The sequence below is a fragment of the Parambassis ranga genome, chromosome 3 (genome assembly GCF_900634625.1).
Source record: "Parambassis ranga chromosome 3, fParRan2.1, whole genome shotgun sequence".
Lineage (NCBI taxonomy): Eukaryota > Metazoa > Chordata > Actinopteri > Ambassidae > Parambassis > Parambassis ranga.
Window position 1 is genome coordinate 20,123,950 of NC_041024.1, and position 21,370 is coordinate 20,145,319.

General features: G+C 39.0%; 1 protein-coding gene across 1 annotated transcript in view; it reads right to left on the reverse strand.

Moving 5' to 3' along the window:
• Nucleotides 1-18,450, reverse strand: part of chst8 (carbohydrate (N-acetylgalactosamine 4-0) sulfotransferase 8) — a 120,267-nt gene extending 101,817 nt beyond the window's left edge. Inside the window, exon 1 of the mRNA XM_028402319.1 lies at nt 18,331-18,450. The gene's annotated coding sequence lies outside the window, so the exon portion shown is untranslated. The remainder of the gene's footprint in view (nt 1-18,330) is intronic.
• Between the last annotated feature and the right edge of the window lie 2,920 nt (nt 18,451-21,370).

Genomic DNA, 21,370 nt, shown 5'->3' on the forward strand with positions numbered 1-21,370 from the left:
AAATCTTAACATTTGTAAGTTTTGTGTAATAAGACAGATAGAAACTCAAGACAAACTCAGTGGTGCATTATGCAAAGAACTATTACTCAATATGTTGGTTTAAAATCCGACAACAAACTATATTAATTAAAGGATTTCCTTCAATATCTAATTTGTAAGTTAACATTTGTGGTCTGAAACAGAGGAATAAACATAATTTTACATGCTGTTGATGTATTTAAGATCTTCTTAAACCTTCAAAACGTCCTCTGGCTTATTCAAACATCCACCACATCTTGACCTACTCTGGATTTTTTTTTTTTTGCCTCAAGCTCTTATCATGTTCCCACCCAAGTCCTCTGCATGGCTAAATATGAATCAATAGTGCAGAATGTGTGGTGATCCCACTCATTTTCCACACCTTATTAATTAGCAAAGAGATTGTTGCATTTTGGCCAGGAGGAAGGTCATGTTACATCCTTGGGATCTTCAGATCTGCATGCTGCTCATCTGCTTTGTTAATTCTACAGATCCTCTTGGCATTTGTGAGCTTGTTATTGTTTGAATATGCAAAGCAATCTTGTGTAATTATTGTCACGAGTATGCAGCAAAATGGTAAAAAGAATACATTTTCTCTCCAGATGTTTCAGCTGTTTAGTGAAGCTATCCTCATGTTATTTTGAGTCAGTGTGGAGAGTCATTGTTTACTGACTCATTATTGTTATTTACTCTGTAAAAATCTTTTTTTTATCATGTTTTGGTGTTTGCTGATTGGTATTTATCACCAACAACAGAAGAAGAAATCTCTTTTGTGCATCAGCATTTTTAACCAGGAACAAGCATTAGCAGTAGCCATCAACTAATTTCATGAAGGAAAGAATGGATCCAACTAATCTTTCTGACACTGACTATATTAATTCACTGTTTTTCTGGCTTCTCTCTGGTAGTGTGGCATGTAAGTGCATCCCTTTGGCTTCTGACTTTATGTGGGAAGCTTCAAAGCAGCACATGAATGAATAAAAGACGGCAGCACAACATCTCGGTCATGGTTAAAACTGCTTGTTTTTCTGTTTTAAATTAATTTACATTTAAACATGTAATTTCTTATTACAAGAGGGTTATGAGAGGATTTTTGACATTGGCCATGATTTGGTCAGTGTGAATGTTGTGTGTGTCCGTTTAAGATGTAGGCCAGGAGGACATGAATGACAAATAGCTTGATGAACAGGAAGAACAAGCCATAAATAATATATTAAATAATGTGTGTATTATATGTAAGGCCTATTTAAAGTTGCTTATAGACCATTGATCCAATACTTGTTTTGTATATAACTAAAAAGCAAAGCTTTACTTCATCTGCTAGCTTAAATTAGTGGGAATTGAAACATTTAATGGAAAGCAAAGCTTGAAAGTGACACATGGCTTCATTCATGCAGAGAGCCCTATAAGCTCTGATTCCCTGAGGACTTGAACATGTGTTGAGTGATATTGATGTACTCTGTCAACATACACCTTTTTTCACATTGTACAAAGGGCTTATCTGAGCCTGTGGGTTACAACAGGCAGAGCTTCATGCTCTGGTAGGACTGAAAGCGCTGGCCTATAAATCCCGCCAGGTATACAATTTAGGAAGACAGCAGGTCCACGTTGTTTGTGAACATGAGAAAGTAAATTCAAACAAAGTAAATTCCATCAACATCTAATATCAGCTACACAGGTCACTATATTATTCTTCCTCAAGGGCTCATTCAGACATGTGGAGCTTAGCCTTCCCTCATGGTTGTCATGTAGATTATCTGCTGTAACTGCATACAACTGAGACTTGGCCTAAAGCATTATATAAAAGGACTGATGTTCAGATTACTGCAAGAGAGCGCATGCACGAACAAGGCTTTACATAGTGGGAGAATGCAAAGATTAGTGGAGGCTCATTCACTGATGAGCCTCCACATAGTCATGTTGCCAAACAGTTCTCACTCAGCTTGTAACCAAATTCAATGATGAGTGACTTCCTGGAGTACAAAAGTGATACATTCTTACAATGTGATCCACTAAAATATTGTGATTGGAAAAGTGTGACCATTCTATTTACAATAGCCTACAGTAAGAACATAATATTTTAATTATAAATTGAAAAAAAAATGCAAAATGTGGTAGAGGAGATAAAACACCATGGACGTCTGCCTGAGCCCAGGATGCTTAAGTAAGCCTTTTCTGAATGAAGTGAATGCTTTTATTACCATATATTATGGTTTCGATTCCATTGATTCATCTGATATGCCTCATTTTTAATCCTCATCAAGCAGCGTTTGCTGTAACTTTAATTAATTTCCAAGCATTCTTTAGAGCAGAGCTTTTCTATTTGTAGCTTTAACAAGTTCGCTGCCAGTAATGGTTTATACTTTTGACCACGAAGAATTTGTGATGGGATAATGAGCGTGAAGACAAAACAGCTGTGTGTCAGAAATCTGTGTATTTGGTTGTAGAGGTATCTATCAATGTTCACATGATATCCAGCTATCTGTCAAGCATACCCTTGTGTAATACTACATTAACACATAGAATGAATCTATGTGGGGGAAGAAGCAGTGGGAACTATGCTCAGCAAAAAAAAAAAACAAACCTCATCCAGCCAGTCTACTCTCTGAAATTCCCCCCTGGAATAAAATAAATTATCTGAACTACATGGTGGTGAAGCTTTGGAGACTGTTGCTGATGTGGGTCAGGGGCAGAATCTAGTATGCCTCCATTCAGCTTGACACGCTCACCGCACTTTGTAGAGGAAGAAATGCAGTTTGCTGCAGTCAGGCTGGTGTGTTTACATCAATTTAGAGCGAGTATTATCATTGCTGGTGGAGCAGTGTCTTTCATTTGTGACAAAATAAATACATACATACATTCTTTTTTTCATCCTACAGTGTTTATAACTGCAGCAGTCATGTAGGATATGTGTGTTAATCTTGAGTGTATTTTTGGTCCTTACATTTTCTGACGAAGGACAAAAACAACATGTATTTCATGTAATATTTCATATTCCAAGGACCCATTGTGCTCAGCCTAGATGGAAAACCAACATGAAAGCAATTAAAACAGGAAAATGCTTTTGAATTTGCCTTTGTTTTGCAGTGTCCTTCCATGGCTCTAATTGCATCCTGATTGAATGCATTTTTAAAGGAAAAACAGTTTTCAAATTAATTATATTCTAATTTGCATTATGATTTGCATTATGATAATGCTGGTCAGATAGTTTCACTGAGAGCTGCGTTATTCACTAAAGGACAGAACCACAGCTTCACAGACATTTTAATAGATCGTACATAGTTATTGTTTATGGTCAGCACCACACTGATAAGCCTGTAAATAGTTGGGATGTACAACATGACTACAAACAATGTAAAGCTCTGAAAATAAAGCGCTGCCAAGATACAACAAGCAGATAAGCATGTACGTACACGGTGCACAGACTGAGGATGGCCATGCCCTTTTTATTATAGATGCCCTTTTCAAGGCTGAAATACCAAGGTAACATTTTCAAACACACTGTCACACACATTGATTATTTGGTGATGTACAGTATATTAAAATATGTCCTCAATGCAAAGGTTTCTTATACCTAAAGTATATGTATATGCTTAGACCTGGCTCAGATACCTTCCTCTTCATGTCAATGTTAAAGATGAGTGCAAATATAAATATTTCATCATTAAACTTCTGTCTTTTTATGCAACATGTGCCCTTTTGGTCTATGCCAAACCAGAACCAGTCAAACTGGTGGATTGAAATACATGCCCACATCAATGCCTCAAGGACACAAAGCTGCTACATCACACACAACGAGACAGGAATAAATGATCTCACACTGATCTTGGTGATGCTGATGCTGGATGTCCTTGTCAAATTCTTGGACAGGGAATGTTTTAGATCCTCTGTGAAGCTGGGGTTTATTACATCGTGGACTGCCTGTGCAGCTGTGACTGTGTTGTTGGTGCCCTCAGTAAATGGTCACAGACTTTTAGTTTTTTAGTGTTAAGACCTTCAGACAGCCAAGGTATGTATGACATACATTTACATAATTTAATCAAGCACCAATGTCTCATTTGGTTTCAGTGTGTTTTACAGTTTGCCACTTTTCATTGGCCTGAAAATGACTGTTTAATTATCACACAACCCTTTAAAGGTTTGGTTTCATATTGTTTTAGTTTGCTTAATTTATTTTTAAGTTTATTTGTAAGGTTGTAAATGGTGTAGTTTGTTTGAGAGGACCATGACATTGACATTCCATGATTCCATAATGACCATGATTTTTGGCATTCTTGCCATTGCAGACAGTGATAAGATAGACAAGAGCACTTCTACCAGGATTTCAGAGGTACCAGAACAAAGATTTCAGGCCTGATTTGCATTGGAGATACTAAATTTACAGATTAAAACAACAATTAATCATATTTGTATTCATCTTCTCAGTTATTAGACATTATAATTAGGCATTATAATCTACACCTTGTCGTTGTAATAGTGTTTCATACCTGCAAACATGCAGGAAAATACAATGAATGCCAATTTATTGCAGCTTTGAATTAAAACAGTGCAGTTACATACTGAGTCAGGCCCAGATTATCCATAGGTGTCCAGGGAATCAAACTCAGAAAAAATAAATTATGTGCATGCATAAATATATTGTCCCATCCCATAACCACTTAAATGAATAAATGTGCAATTCCCTCTTCGGTTAGGTAGGAATACAAATGAAAACAATTCTGTAGGATGTATTCATAGTTGTTCCCACCAGCTGGAGAAAATCTAATGCCAAATATGATTTGATGATGTATATTTCACAATGGTTTTAAAATATGATTCAGATTAAGTGAGGATCCCTGGGTTCATTGGGATTTGAGGAAGAGAGATTCAGCACTTTCTGACTAAAGCCAATTTCATTCCTATCCCTCAGTTTCTCAGATTTGGCAGCTTGTGAATAGGAATAGAGTTTTTAATTTGCCTGGTCAGGAAGATGGTGAAAGTTTACTCATTGTTTGTATGAAAAAAGACCTTACTGATCAGAATGACTATTGCCCACCCCAGTGGCCCACAACATCAGGCATCAAAATATTATTGATGTTTAAATATGCTTCGCCTATGCATATAAGGAATTTCTACAAGTTAAAGTCTACTAAAAAAATGACATTCATAAGCTTCTAGACTTCAGAATAAAAATGTGGAAAAATCAGTCAATGTTTGTTTTCGTCCTCTTGTTGTTTGTGTGTGGTCAGGGTCAGGGTTTTGGATGTGCTTGGCTGAATTACTTAAGACAAAAAAGCTACCTGCTAGTCAGCAAGGCATGAAACACTCCTACCTCCACCCAACTGTGCAATATCTGCTAATATGTTAATATGTTCATCTTATCTTTTAACTGTATTATATCTTTATAGGTAGTTTTATTTATACTGTATCTTTTATCATTCATTTCATTGAGGGACAAATAAAGGTTCTTCTTAATCTTAATCATAATCTTAATCTTAAATGCAATCAGTGACTGGTGTTTGCTTTAAAACTTAAAAAGACCAACATTTTGATTAAAGAGGCTATAGAAGTGAGCAGTGCAGTGAATAAGCTTGGAATTGAAAGGCATAATATTTGTAAAATATGTTGACCAGAACACAGCAGGCTAGGGTGTGTTAAGAGTATACTGATCTAGGTAATAAAGGGCCTTGGGAACTTTACACCCTGGGAACACAAGACACTGTAAACATTGATACACTAAGGTGAAAAAGTCATGAGATTACCAAAGACATCAAGTTTCCTGATGGTATCTCCATCCATCTGTGCATTAGCTATATGGAATCACCAAAGTCAGTAGGATTTCAAGAGTGAGGAAGACTATTTCATGGCATTCTATCTAATTAGACCCCATGTTGTTTCACAGACTAAACCATAAACAACCAAACTTTAGTTAAAAAGAGCTTCAGTACGTAAGAATGATCACCGATAAACTCTCATAAACAAGGCTATGACAGTTACCTAAAACAAAACTAAGCTGCTTGCTGTGAACTTTATTGTGTACAGAAGTAAAGATAAAATATTTTAATGTGACAGCAGTAGGTGGGCGGGGAGTCAAATACCCTGTTGTCTTTTACTCCTATGTTTTATGCAAATCAACAAGACAATCTTTGCTTTCAGCCATATTTTATTTTTAAATTGACTTTAATTTATCTACTGCAGTACCTACAAGCTGCTATCATACCAACATTCATATGAGTCGTACTGGGAGAGAAGTGCACATGCACAACAGCAGTAAGCTTATTAACTATTAATAACTATACAATATATCAACATGATTGAAGAAAAATCACACTCTGTATGTTTCTTCACTTGAGGTCAGCTGTCACACAGAATTTATCAGCTACAGAAAAGTCATTTGTTGCACAGCTGCCATCTTCAAGGTTGATTCTACAACTCCCTCAGCACGGGAAGAACCAATCGATTTAGGTTTAGGTTTATATAATATAAACTACTTAAATGGTCAGTTCACCTAATTGATCATCAAAACAATTCTAATTGTTTTCTTTGAAACCTTTGTTGCTGTGCTGTTCAGATTTCATGCTGGGTGAAAATTGACTACCTACTTAGTTTCAGCACATTTAAAGCCAAGACAACATTGATCAAATTAGACAAAGTTTGCAGCAACAGCAGTGTAAGAGGATGTCTATGCCACAGACTTCTCTGATTTCACACAATACAAAAACACACTATGATTGTGTTTAACTAATTCCAGTTTTTGTCATTTTTTTTAAAGCGTGCACATTTATATCTAACACGGTTATGATTACTTATTGTTTTCTCACCATGTTGTGATAAACATCTAAAGCAGTTAGAAGAACATAACTTTTCCTGTTTGTTTTCTTCAGGTTAAAAAAGGACTTTTATCTTCCCTCCCTTACTGTAATACTTTTTTTATTTCGTTTTTCAAACATACTTGCTTACATACACATATTAGTACTAAATGTAATCAGTACTATGTATTGTAGAAGTTTAAACAGAAGGCCTCATGATATTTACTTTTAATAAATGCTTAGCAAAGGATCAAAGGTATTTTTACATTAAATATAGAGAGAGCGATGGAACATCAAAAATAATATTTGAAAATAAAAAATCGTATTGAAAAAAAAAAGTAGTAAAGTCGGGGGGGTGTGTGATTACAAAGTGAGACTTCACAGGAAACCAAGGCTTTTTGTGAGAGACTGCAGTTATAAATATATAGTGGTATGATCTCACTATCCCAAAATACAATTTTTCCTTTTTCAATTGAATCATGTGTTTCTTGGACAACTCACCAGATTACATCATGGATAGATGCACATGTAGCAAGAACCTGTTTGATTTGTTTTTTTCCCTTTTACCTCTGGTACAGATAAAGTTTTTAGGCATTTAAAGAAAAACTTAAAAAAAGTCATTTTAGAGCAGGATGTTTTATATGTGTAATAGAGTAAATTAGAAGATTACTCTTAAACATTATCACTACATTTTGTTTTGGCAACAGCAAAATTGACTATTGACTTAGTCATTGTTGAAAATAATTGATTCAATGACATAATTATGCAGAAAGCCATGCAAACTATTTCCATCTGCTAGACTCTTTTCTTTAAGTAGTTTAAAGAGACATTAGTATTCATGCATTAGAAAGAGGATATAGCTTCGGCTGTGGCAGTATAATTCAGCTGCAGCAGCGGAACATCTGCTCAGCAGTCTGAACTCAGGGTTACTCAAGTCTCACTTTTGTTGCAAATGAGAAAAACTGAATAAGAAGAAAAGTTCTTAGGAAGATTTCCCATTCAAAGGTGAAAGTTGTATAAATTAAACAGCCACATCCAAGAGCTTAAATTCAACTTTTGTGGTATGTAAAATTTACCACTCAACATCCAGTTGTGAGGAGTGTTTGCTGTGCTGTGAACTAAACTCTTAAAAAAAGACCTCACTGGACCTGGAGCATAACTCGGATTGTTCTGTTTTATCAGACACATTCCTCTCTACATGGCTGACATGGCTATGACGTATTAAACAAAGACCCTGAAGCCCTCAGCAGAGCTCCTGCTTGCATGTTATTAGTGGACATGTGCCACCTTAAAAAAAAAACACTAAACTTGGTTTTTCTTCTTCAGTCAGGGGTTCAAACATGAGCATATGGAACAAGCAGGCAGGTGACAAAAGCAGGCTTGTTATCAAGAAGATATTGGGATGATTTTCTGAAGTAGCTGGGAAGGTTCAGAGAGGGGAAAGGGAATGTGTAATTATGTCTGAACCCTTAGTAGCTACTCACAAGCCAACAGCGGCAGTAGCTGGGCATCTCCCATGCAACATACATCAGTATACCTAAATGAATGATGAGGCAGATGGTGCTATGAGTGCTCATACTACACTCCATATTTTATTTAATGTCAAAAGGTAACATTAACAACCACTAAGATATTTGGTGAGTTAAAAGTTCTGACAATTCATACCAGTAAATTCTGACAAAATTATTATATAAAGTACGTGCTGTTAAGCAGTCAACACTTAACAAAATCCACTGTAATAACATATATCAAAAATATGGAAAGTGCAATTCCTTCATTGGGGACTTCAGACTAGTGTCTCAAGCAATCAGGTGCTGCCCACCTTTACAGCAGAAGTGGTTTATGACAACTACACCAAGTACTTTGAATGGCTATAGTCACGTTTCTCGACTACCATGTGGCCATGGAAGATCCTTTGTAATACCTGCTTTAATACCAGGCTCAAATTGTCAAAGCACAACAGACACAACAGATCTGAGAAGGGATTGAATGGTAAAGTGAATGTTTAATGAGCGCCTCAATGGATCATAATTTATATAAACAACACAATTTACTTATCACAGTCACTCTGAGGACATCGACACTGAGCTTCTTAGTCGGACACCAATGCTTCAATCCTTAATCTTAAATATTAATAGCCAGCCTACATTAATATTGAATGGTAAGCACTTACGTCGAGGGATTCCACTGCTTAATGTGCAACACAGCAGGTGTATACCAAAAACAGACACAAGAAATCGTGCTCTACACAGTAAATAAGTTCTCTGAAAATTAGGGCTGATAAGTATGTACGTGTGTCTCTCTGTATGTATTCTCCTAATGGTAAGGCTGTAGAACCTAAGGGAGCACTCACATTCATCATAACAATAAGCACAGGCATAACAAGTTCCTCTGCCACATTTTGAACCACACATTTAGAATTATTAAATAGCACATTTGACATAAATAAATCTGTAATTAATTCTTAATTAATGTTTCCAAAAGCAAGATGTTTGTATGTGTTTTGTGCAAGTTATGGAGGGAATAAAACCTACAATCACACTATGGCATGCTTTATGTTATTTAAGGAATCACATCATAACATCACAACATTAACCTGACAAGATCTGTTACACAGAATCATGTTTGAAGTTGTCCTTTGTCTCCAACAGTCTGGAACAGAGCAGGCACTTAAAAAACTACTAGACTGAATATAGCATCTGACTATTATGTCTATCAAAGCTCACATCAATCAGATCGCTCCTTCCTGCCGTCACCAGACCTAAATCACATCTGTGACCAGCAGTCGCTCTTCACAGAACTATGGCTGGTTTCAGCCACTGCTGTTCAGGCACGGTCGCGTATCATAAAGTCTGAATAGATGGATTAATATGATTTCACAAATCTCACAGGAACCCAGCTTGAAAACAGCTATATTGATTTAGATACAGTACATTTTGTAGAAAGGTGCAGCAGGTTAAAATTAGAAGGAAACATTACAGCTTATTATGTAACCATGTTTACCTCTTCCTAACAAAGCCAGCTCTTCAGATGAGTTGTGTGTCTCCATGTGTTGGTATCCTGTGTGACAATGTCAGCTTGCTTTATAGCCATAACCAGCGCTTCTGGGGCTGCTGTGTAAATAGCTGGATATATTGTCTTTGCATAAAAGCATTTAAGGGCCTTTCAGAGCTTCCCTATGCAGCAGTCCCCTTGGTTACATGTGCTTGCCCTTCAGGCAGGGTTTAGCTCACTCCCTATGACAAAGGCTGTAGTTTGATATGTCAATGTTGTTATGAATGGAAAGAGGACTGTTCTATTCTTGCAGTTGTACTGTACAGTATGTACTTGTGTCCACATATCATCCACTCCTCTGTTTTTCAGCATTGTATTCAAGGGTGATGGCTGGTTCTCTCCTCCTAAGCACTGACCTCTTTCTCAGCATACATGAGATGAGACCACAGTGGGTGAAAGTAAACTTAGAGGAAAAGAAGTCTGTACCCCTGCCATAACCTTCCTAGTTACTAATATGGCAGTCCAAGTACCTTTATACTGTATTATACTGTATTATACCTGTATTTTGCTCTAAATATGCCACAGTTACTGTGGGGGCATGTAGCTTGTACAGGTTAAAAAACAAAAAACATTTTCAGGGTGCAGGTGTAATACAACACAGTGAAGGTTCTGGGATGGTATGATACTGCGTGTCTACTATATGTACTTCTATTTGCATTAATCATGCAGACTTCTTAGCAAGTTTCTTGCCATGCTTTCACTGTGCATCCATTCTGCATTTTGATTTAAAATGTTACACAGAAGCAACAAATTAAGGCTGCCTGAAGCTTCCCTTGCACACACCAGCTGTGAGTGTGATAAAAGAAACTTTTAGAAACAGCTAACCAGATGTATCAGAGAATAGTGTCTTCGATCAATACAAATGAGGATTTTGTGATCCAAAGGCTAGAGACAGTCTATTTTAAGCTTCAGCACTAAAACAGGTGATGTCCAAAATGTGAGCTGAATATTTTCCATGTGATGCAAGCTGACTACTAAACATAACTAGCTGAGAGCCTCTTTTTTCCTGCCTGTGCAACTGTGCACTTGTTCAACTGGTAAGACTACTTGTGACTCCCACGTGGGCTTTTGCAAGATCAAAGTGTCTGGCTGCAGTGAGGTGGCCAGCTGGAAGCATCACAGGGGCTTTCAGAACTGACTTGAAACCTCTGCCCTGGTCAATACATACTCATCTGCCCCCCCCAAAAAATCCTTTAATCTTCAGTCACCACATATACTGCCTTCCTGTGGGCAGAAGATGGGAAATAGACACTGATGTGATTTCCCAGGCAAGGAAATCAGGTGAGTGCATTCATTAGTCATATGAGTCTTTCCTGCAGGGTCAAAGAGGGCAGAGACTCTGGGTAATTAAATGTGGTAAATGAAACACTAATTGAATGAGCAACCCTCTGCTAGTGGTTCTTGTTTAATCATATGGAGAAAAGAGATAACACAAAAAAATTGGATTCACTTTCTTGATGAGGGTGGATGTAATTATGTCGCTGAACGAATTGATCACTTAACAATAAACGTTAAATAATGATCAAGGTAGATGTGTTTGTATTGACTCAATTAAACTCAGTTTAAGATAAACTACACTGACTAAAGTTATCAGATCCAGATAAAACCTTACATTTTGAATTGTCATTAAATACATTTGGTCAAAAGTGAAACTGCACTATTTGTATAGAAATGCAGTGATAACATAGTATCTTGAAGAAATCACACACACACATATATATATATATATATATATATATGTGTGTGTGTGTGTGTGTGTCTTTATATATATGCACAACCTGCAAAGGAAGATTGATAATTTGTCACTTGGCTTTAGTTCCTGTCTTATTATGTCTTTCACACACAGCCAATGAGCTTCTATTATGGGGCCTGGGCCGTATTTTGTGTGTGAGTGTGTGTGTGTGCTCGCGCGCCTGTGCGTGTGCACGTAAGAGTGTGCGAGCCTGACTGGCAGGCCGTGTGTGTGGGTATATCCTATGATATTTTTTTTTTTTAATTTAAGTGAGACTGTGTGTTCATTTTAACAATAGTCTGAACTCATTGTAAGGTTGCCATTGTTGTAGAATGACGATTGATGATTTACAGAGTTGTGTGAAGTAGCTGCTGATTAGAAGATTTACTGTTGTATTTTTAAATATGCTAAATTGTATGTGAGGGTGGATGGAGAAATCCTTTACTGCAGTTTTCTGTGCATGGGAATTTTTAACTCATTTAACTCACTTCGGTCCTCCTAGTTGCTGCATATGGAAATCTGAAATCCCTGAAAATCTTGCCAAGTATTAAACTAAGTAAATTAGTGTAATTAACATGGGCAACAACAGTAGCCTAATTGATCATCATCCTGGCACCTGGGCATGTAGTGTTCCAGAAGAGTTAACATTTTAAGATCCCTGCTGTGCAGCGAGAATCTGGCAGCACACATATCTGTGTCCTTGGTCCTGGGTCTTCAAGCCTCCATGCTGTTTTTGAACCACGAGCATCTGGTTTGGCATCAGCCTATGATCCAGTCACCTTGTCAGCCTCAGAGAAAAGGCCGCTCCTCACCCTGAGGCTTTATGAGTGCATCCACATTGTCCAAACTTTTACTGATGAAATCTGTTTCTCCTCACCCATTTTTTTTCAGCTCCAAGATAAACGAGTGTTGTCACTTCTCTGCACATAGTGCAGCGGCAATAAGGGCAGTGCTTCTGAGAGAAATACTGATATCACAAGCTAACCACTGAGCACCAGTGTCCCCAAATACCATTCTGTTTCCATTTCCCAATTCATCAACCTAGATCCTGAACTGAGGTCCTGTGTCAGTGAGTGAATTGAATTTTTGTGCACTTCAGACTAAAATACAACATCCTGTAATAAACTGTATCCTAGCCTCCATTAGCATACAAATTTAAATAAAACCATGATCCATGTGTCGCTGTTTACTTTTAATAGTAGCCCAAGGATGTAACTAATAACTGTCCTCAAAATGACAAAACAACAAGTTCAATGTACAAAACAACATTGGATTCAAGGAAAGAATAATCAATGTAGCAGAACACATCTATCCATAATTATTGATTTCCGTATTCTATATATAATTGCAGAACATTTGGAGTCCTGAGGATCTCCTCAAGTGCTACAGTAGAAACAGCAAAAGGATAGTGGTCATAGGAGAATAGGATCATTCTGTTAATTGAATTCACACTGACAAACATGCTTTTATTTGATTTTCTCTGGGCTGCTCGCCACCCATGCTGACAGTCATGTTCTGCATCTATCTGTGTATGTGCTTCACTTATTATTCTAGGATAGTGCAGTTGGCAAGTGCTCTCTCTCTCTCTCTCTCTCTCTCTCTCTCTCTCTCCACACACACACTCCTCACTCATCTGTCCCTCGCTTTCCTTCCTGCCTCTCACATAACAAGATGAACAGTTTCACTTTCTCTCCTCTACTAAGAATCCCTTGCATGCCTCCTCCCTCTAATCCTCCCATGGAAGTGACTCACATTACAGCATTCTTCAGTTTAATGCACTTTAATAGCATTAATATCTGCTTTTGCCTCTTCAGCTGCAATAAACACCCTTTACATCTTAAGAAAGCTGCTTAAGAGCAATTGACATGGCTAGTGTACCAAAACAGAAATGTACCTCGGGTGAAAAGCAAAATAACTCATTGTAAAAAATTTAATCTGCTTTTTTTATACATTGGCACCCGCCCGGCGCAGCATGGCACATAGTGTACTGTAAACAGACACTGGGGGAACTTAGATGAGGAGCAGCCAGCTCCCTGTACTCCTCACTGTATGTAAGAGGCCTGCAGATACGGAATGAACAAGAGTCCCTGCCACCTTCTGTGCCACCCGTGCTGCTGCTCCTGTGACAGCCAAGGTCAGCTCAGGAATGACAGAGGGCTCCTGAACGGAGATAAGACTTTCACAAACATCTAAACCACAGAGCGGCTCTTCGAAGGAAAGATAGCCTGCATCTGAATTATTCATATGGGTCTCCCTCACCCTAAATAACAGCTGGCAAGCATTGTTTGACATCCCGAATGAATAATTAAGGACTGACCTTTTGTTCCCATTAGAGGTGATAGGGTGATAGCTCCATACTTTGTGGGATATGCTGTGAGAGGATCCTGGCAATCCCCTTTTCAAATCTAGCTAAATTCTCAGGCATAAGCAGCTATGCTAAGAAAAGAAACACACCACATCCCTGTGGGGTGCACTGATATACAAAAACAGAGACACAGTCTCTGTTGATTGTTCCTAAAGCACAGCCTGGAGCAACTCTTTGTCACTACCTCAATATCCTCATAAGGATTGTACTCTAGTTTCTTCCTGACACATCAGAGGCATTTGATTATGCCAGTCAAGAGCTTGTAGTCAGCCATGTGAATCAGAAATGATGTATTAACACAAAATCAATCCCAGCTCAGCTGGCTAAGGCCAGTTTGGTGCTATTCCAGTGAGTGATGGTCTATTTCCCAATTTTGTATTTCAATAAGGTAATGAATCAAAGAATGCTGAACATAATCAAATTATATTTTTTTATTTTAAAATGTAAAACTGCCTGAGCATGGCAATAATTCATGGCATCATTTGTGTAATTATGTAGTGTCAGCTTGTTTTTAAACTCTCTAGTATTTAGTGTGTCAGTGAATAGTGTGGTGAGTCAAGGTTTGGTTAGGTCCCCCCCTCCACCTCACTTTTCAGACTACCAAATCTGTCAGTCTAGCAATCCAGTGAAATGTGACCATGTGTCATTTTTTTTGTTTTGAAGAATCTTGAAAAATCCCACTTTAGTGTGTGTAGGACTGGCAGATGTTGGATAAGAATGAGAATGCGTTAGGAAATAACAAAAACCTTTGCTGTTGGTGTTCCTGTTAAAGAAGCTCACTAACAACAGCCCATTTCCCTTTACATTAGCCAATGTCCCCATTGGGACAACACTAATTGTTAACACTGCATGTAGAACAATACATTCTTGATATAGATGCCAGAGAGTGCTCTTCATGTGCAGACATTGTATTGATTGTAGCCCTTTTTAGTGCGTGCCACAGACAGAGATGGGGACTGTGAAAGTGTAATTGGTAGTTTTGGCCTTTTCATGGGGTGTGTTGTAAAAAAGAAATGATATGGAAGAGCAGCAGCTTTAACAATGTCCTTTAGTGGTTTCTCATACAGAACTTTGTGCAAAGAATAGAGCTATTACTGAGTTGGATTTGAGGTTTGAGTTTCTGCTTCCTTCTCAGTATGAGCAAAAAAAAAAAATAAAAAAAATAAAAAAACAGAACTGCAGTAAGTCCGCAGTGACACGTTCAAGGAGAGAGCTACTCTGAGGCCAGCACAGATTCCTAGTTTAAAGAGTGAGTGAGAGAGATTGGGTGTTGTAGACAGACCATATTTATAGCCAGGGATAGGAATAATTCATTGTGATCAAAGTGCAGATCATGCTCCATTCCTTCATGGAGCAGATGTGGCAGAATAAAAAGAGTGTGCTTTCTCTGCTCCTCCTCTCTAGCGGCTTCCCAAATGGAAACAGTGAGGTGAAGTTATCTCTGTGAAGCCGCTGTGCGATTGTCATTATGTGTGCGTTCATTCTCATGTGGTTTCACTTCAAAAAAAAAAGAGTGCAAGAACTCCAGGATGTAACACGCATTAAAAATAAAAAAAAAATGGGGAAGAGGAAGGGGGACTGCTACATGCAACATGTCCTCTCAATCAGAGTGAAGAAAAAATTATGAACTTGCTGCAGGTCATGTGCTTGAGGCCATAAAGCACTCAAAAGGCTGCAGTACCTTCATGAACATATGAAAACATAAAACCACCACCCGGGTCAGAACTGCAAGAACAGCCAAAACATATTATTAAAGGCTTAATTTTCTGCTTAATACTATCAGTGAATACCAATGTCAGCATTAATACAACATGTGTGCAATCTTCTCTCCAGAAACACACCCACAAATGCAAGCATTCCACCAAAGCTTGTTTGTTCTTCATTTATCTCATACAGTGACTTTCCCAGGGATGCACACATTCCCCCTTTTTTCCTCTTCTTTGTTTTTGTTTTCTCTCTCCTGCCTTTTCTCTCTCCCAGTAATGCTTTCTCTGCAATCACACACAAGCCCGTAAACACACACACACATGCCTTCTTCCAGTTTCATTTTCTCTCCCTCCCACACACAGACACACACATGCACCTCTCTCTCTCTCTCTCTCTCTCTCTCTCTCTCTTTCATTTTCTCTGTCTCCAACCCTTTCTGCTTCCCTGTCACTCCGTGCATGCACACACGCACAGAAATACACACACATAGTGCCAAAGCACAGACATGCGAGCGCCTTCATCTTCTCTTTTATTTCTTCTCCCTCCCACACTTTTCCTATCACTACTTCCATGCAAGCGAGCACGCACAGAGGCGCCTGTATCATTCGCTCTCGTTTTCTCTCTCTCTCTCCCTTCCTTTCTCTTGCTATCATTCCGTCAGCGTGCACACACCCTCACACACACACATATTTTCCTCCTTCTTCCACCGTTCCTCTGATACCTTCTGCCTCCCACAATCACGAATCACGCAAACGCACACTACCGGCAGTCCAGCTTCCCGTACTCCCAGCTGGGCTTGGACAGCTCTCTTCCTCTGGCCTCGCTGGGCCATCTGGAGTGCAATGTCCCCGCTCGGCTGGTCCCCTGCCAGCCGCTGAGCCTCCCAGGATGAACGCAGCATCTTCAAGCACAATTTGTACGCGTCAAAGCTCTGCTGTGTGTCCAGTGACCCAGCTGAGTGAAGTCATTGAGTCTCACATTTCCCACCTCAAAGGAGCCTCATTCTGCTTTGATGACACCTGCGCTCCTCGTCTCTCTCTGGATGGAGGATGGCACAGTAATTGATTAAAGCAGCTGAGCAACCTTACTCGCAATTAAGGCTCTGTTTATGATCATGTAGACAGTTGTCTTTGCATGAGTAGTGCATATCAAAATCTGACGCACAGGTCAAGTACCTCTATGACTTTCCAAGTAAAAGTCTGGTTAGAGTAATGTGTCAGATAACAAGAAAATCTATGCAATTCCAATGAAGATGTCCTATATTTTCTACAATCTGTAAGCTCTGTGTAAGGTCCTCCTCGAACCCGCATAGAGTCCTCAGACTTCAGGACCAACTGACACACTGTGTCAAATACAAAACACCAAATGTATTTCGATAACAGCTGTGAAAATGTGCCTTTGAAATTAAGGCATGCCTTTTAAAATTAATCACAACTTAAGTGATTCCACCTCAAAGGCCTTGTTCTGCTTTGATGACACCCACGCTTCCTCTCAGCCCAACAGGGTAATTGATTAAAGCAAGTAAGGCACAGTATTTGCAATTACAACACTGCAGATCTTTCAGATCTCAAAACTTTTTACTGACCACCAACGCACACAGTGCACGCATAAAATCAAAGGGGGAAAAAAAGTAGGGTCACTGCCACAATCTGTAGTAATACTCTAAATCCTCTTATTGGATAATCAGTTTATAACATTTCATTGGTCTGATTTGGCAGCTTTTATTTAGATGATGTGGATAACACAGTGAAAGCTTGTAACATTTTAAAATCACTACAACGCTTAAGATTATGTTCAAGTTGCTGCAAATGTATCCAAGATATAAAAGTGACATAACCTAAAAATACAAGCCTGAGGGCTAGTTAGCATGCAGCGGCTGTTGTTATACACTAGTTAACACAACAATTCTGTGTGGCACCCCAACAACAGCAAACACAGTGGCACATCATGTCTGAGTATTAGTAGTATAACAGAAAAAATAAATGTTAAAAGATTCACTGGTCCCCATCAGCACAACACTAATAAATATGAATTAAGAAAACAAAAAGCTGCACCATGTGTGCTGCATGAAGTTTTTAGGCACCAGCAAGCAGCCAAGTGACAGACCAGCACGAACCATTGGCTTTCTCAATCCCTGCCTTAACGGTCGTTACTGGATGTAATGTTCTCCCACAGCAGTGATGCATAGAAGAGTACATGCTATGTGTTCTCACTTCAGTGACTCATGTTGGAAAGAACAGGTAGATGTGTGATTTTAGCAAATCATAGCATAATAAAAATTAGAAAACAATAGATAAAACATATTGAAAGAAGTATGCCTCAATGTTGAAAGAACTTTTTTGGTGACAGACAGAGTGTATACTTAATAATGGTAAATACTAAGAGGGGCATCAACAGGCAGTATGCATTTCAGTGGATCAATACTTTTCCACAGTTTACTCATAGCAGCCAAAGCATATCAAATGTTTCAGATGTTACCATTACGATCAATCCATAGGGTTAAACTTTAAAATCAAACACATGCAGCAGGACACACCGGGACAACAGATAAAGGCACTTCAGGCACACAGGACTCTTTAGAAGCTGTGATAACAATATGTTGGAGACATGGCTGAAAACCGCTTATCTACATTTCTTTGTCCTACACTGGACATTCCTGGACTTACCTCGCCAAGGCTCCGAAACACCATGAAGCTCAGAAGAAGCAGGTGATGAAGTGTCTTCTTCTTCTTCTTCACTAGTTGATCAGCCGAGTCGTTGGTTTCAGCACCACGGAAAGCGAGTCCGCCTCTTTAGGGGGGAAATGATGCAAGTTCAGTGGTGATGCCGTGAACGCATCGACTGTGCAGACTCAGAACACGTCTCCTTCAAGTTTGATGGCACCTCGTTGATCCTCTTGCTGGAGAAAACATGACTCGCCCGATGCCTGATGCTTTTAGGATGAGTATGTCCAATCACAATGCCTGTACTCTCACATCTTTGCGCATCCCCAAAGAGTCTCCAAGGATCGCTGCCTGTCTGCCTCCGGGCGGGCACCGCTGCAGTGATAGGGACTTTTAAGACTGGCTTCTTCTGCAGCACATCTTCATTTTGCGGTGCTCTCTTTGTCTTCACGCAGATGCAGATACTGATAAAGATGGGGCTACGAAATTTCTCTCCTCGCATCGACTGCTTACGGGAGCGGAGCCGTGGGAACCGGGAGCTGGAGGAGTGTCTTTGACGATATGAGTTCATTAAAGAGTCTTCTAATATGGATGAGCCCCGCGTCTCATCGTTATTATGACCCCTCTTTCCTTATCAAAATTCGGGAACATGGCGCGCTTCAAGTGTATATGCTACTGTAAAATATGCACTGCAATAATAAATGCTTCTGAGCTACAGTAGAGGCGGCATAGAGTTTAAACTAGACGGCTTTTATTAGAGATGCGAGACAGAGATAGCATTTGAATGAACTATGCCACTATTTTATTAAGAAGTATTTATATTAATTATCACGTAGAAACATTCCAACCATGATGGAATGGATTTGTAGGAATTTCTGTCAAAATAACTTTTAACAGTTACTACTGTGTATTTCTATTCCCGGATAGGGAAGATATATTTTATACATGTAGTACTTTTTTCATTCCACTGTTATTCTGTCTCTGGAGCCTCTGGCAAACGTACACATATATTGGATCAGACTCTACCTCTCAGTTGGTAGTTGTTTTAGACATTTTCTCGGATTGGACAGATGTGTTGTCCTGTCAGTCTTTTCAAAGTGCCACCACTTCAGCACATTGACCTATCAAATTAAGCTATAATGTAAAATATTACAGCCCCCAGCCAGTGCACATTATTCAGCCTCAGAAAAATCCACACACAATGAGCTATTTAATCTTGCACTGATTTCAACTAAAAGATTCTGCCCAGTCATTTTCTCTAAAAAAAGAATGCATATAAAAAATAGAATTTTAATGAAAAGAGGAAAAGCCCTGTGGGATGGATATCAAAAGCCAGTGGATGTGCATAATTCATCTCAGACTATTCCATAAAGCCCTGCAAAAAGGACTTTCTTTAACCTGTTTTCTTCATTAGAAAACTCTAAATATTAGCACACAGGAGGAAGACTGTTCGCGTCCCTTTTCTGAGGGTTTTGACTTTTGTTTCCTAATTGACAACTACTACAAGTAAAAACCTCAATACAGAACCCTTGGGAGAAGCAATCATGTTGCTTTGGAGAGGTAATTTCAATCTGAAACTGCCACACATGCTTGTTGTAAATAATCTGTAGCACGCTGTCCCCTGCTTTGCTAGCTCATAGGTGCCAAGTTGTAAAATAAGTGGATGTTTAAATACACATTACACAACATAGTGCTTTTGTTAGTATGTGGTTATGTTTCAGGGTGTGGCTGGATAAAAAACATCTGAGGCGTCTGCCAGCAGAGCTGACACACTCCTCCTGACTTGAGCACACCCCCCTCTGCTGGTGTTAGGCAGCAAAGAAATTGTCTTCTCTTGTCTTGATTTGGCTGCAGGGACTCTGGGTACAAGTCCAAGAACACTAATTCAGACCCACTGGAAGGCTTTGCTATCCACTGCAACACAAGCTGGGTTTATTGTGAAGCTTTTTTGATTCACAAAGCTGCTGCATGTAAGTGGGGCAAAACATCGCCCAAGTCCCGAAGATCTAAGAAGCACCAGCACAGCAGCTGCAGCATGTCTCTGCTGGGACCGAGTGCCGTTCGCTGCGTGTGGTATCTGTAGACCTGAGAGTATGCAGAAAATGATCAGTGGAGCCCAGTTTTATGCCGGTGAGGAGCAAAATCTGCCTGTGGCTTTAAAGGCGTCATTTAGAAATTAGATTTGTTATCATAAATAGGACAGATTAAAGGGTCAGATTACCTCAGAATATCAGTATGATGTGTTTACATGATACTCAACAAAAAGATACATTTTCATTATGTGCTGTTTGGAATTAGGAATTACAATTTTATATATTTTAAGTTTGCTCAAGACAACACATGGAATATGCTTTAATGACCATGTAGTCAGCTGGACAGCTATAGAGTCTGATGGATTCTGAAGGTTGTGAAACTTGACGCAATTCCCTGGCCAAAAGACAAACAGCCTCCTCGTGGCACTCTCATCAGTTCCATCCTCTCACTGCTCATTGCTCATCCAACTCTGGCATCTGGTGTTACTCATAATCAATAGTGTTGGGATCCAAAGTCTGCCCAGAGCAAGCAGTTGCCTATTATATAGCACCCACAGAATATCGCCTCTGTCATGTTAAAAGCTGATTTTTTTTTTAGTTAAAACAACTTGTTTATATCTTGTAGCTAAAATAAAAAGATGCTTGTCATTTAACACACATGGTTAATCTAAAATGTATTCTTCTTCGGTTACACATTTATACATTACAGATCTTAACTAATGAATGATTCATTGCGTTCTGATATAAACGGCACCCCAAGGTCTCGAATTGCCTTATATAATCTTCCTCAAACTTATTACAGACTCAGCATTGGCATAACTGTGCAGTGTTCTAAATTGCTCCTTTGCCCCAGCTACACTTTGATTGATTATGATAAATGTGCAGGAGCAACAGTTTAATGAATTACTCTAGCCAGAATAAATCTAGCATTCTCTAACTGAGCAGGCTATTTTATTCTTTGGTATTGACTGTTACACAGCATACAGACGGCTCCAATTCCAGCACAGGTC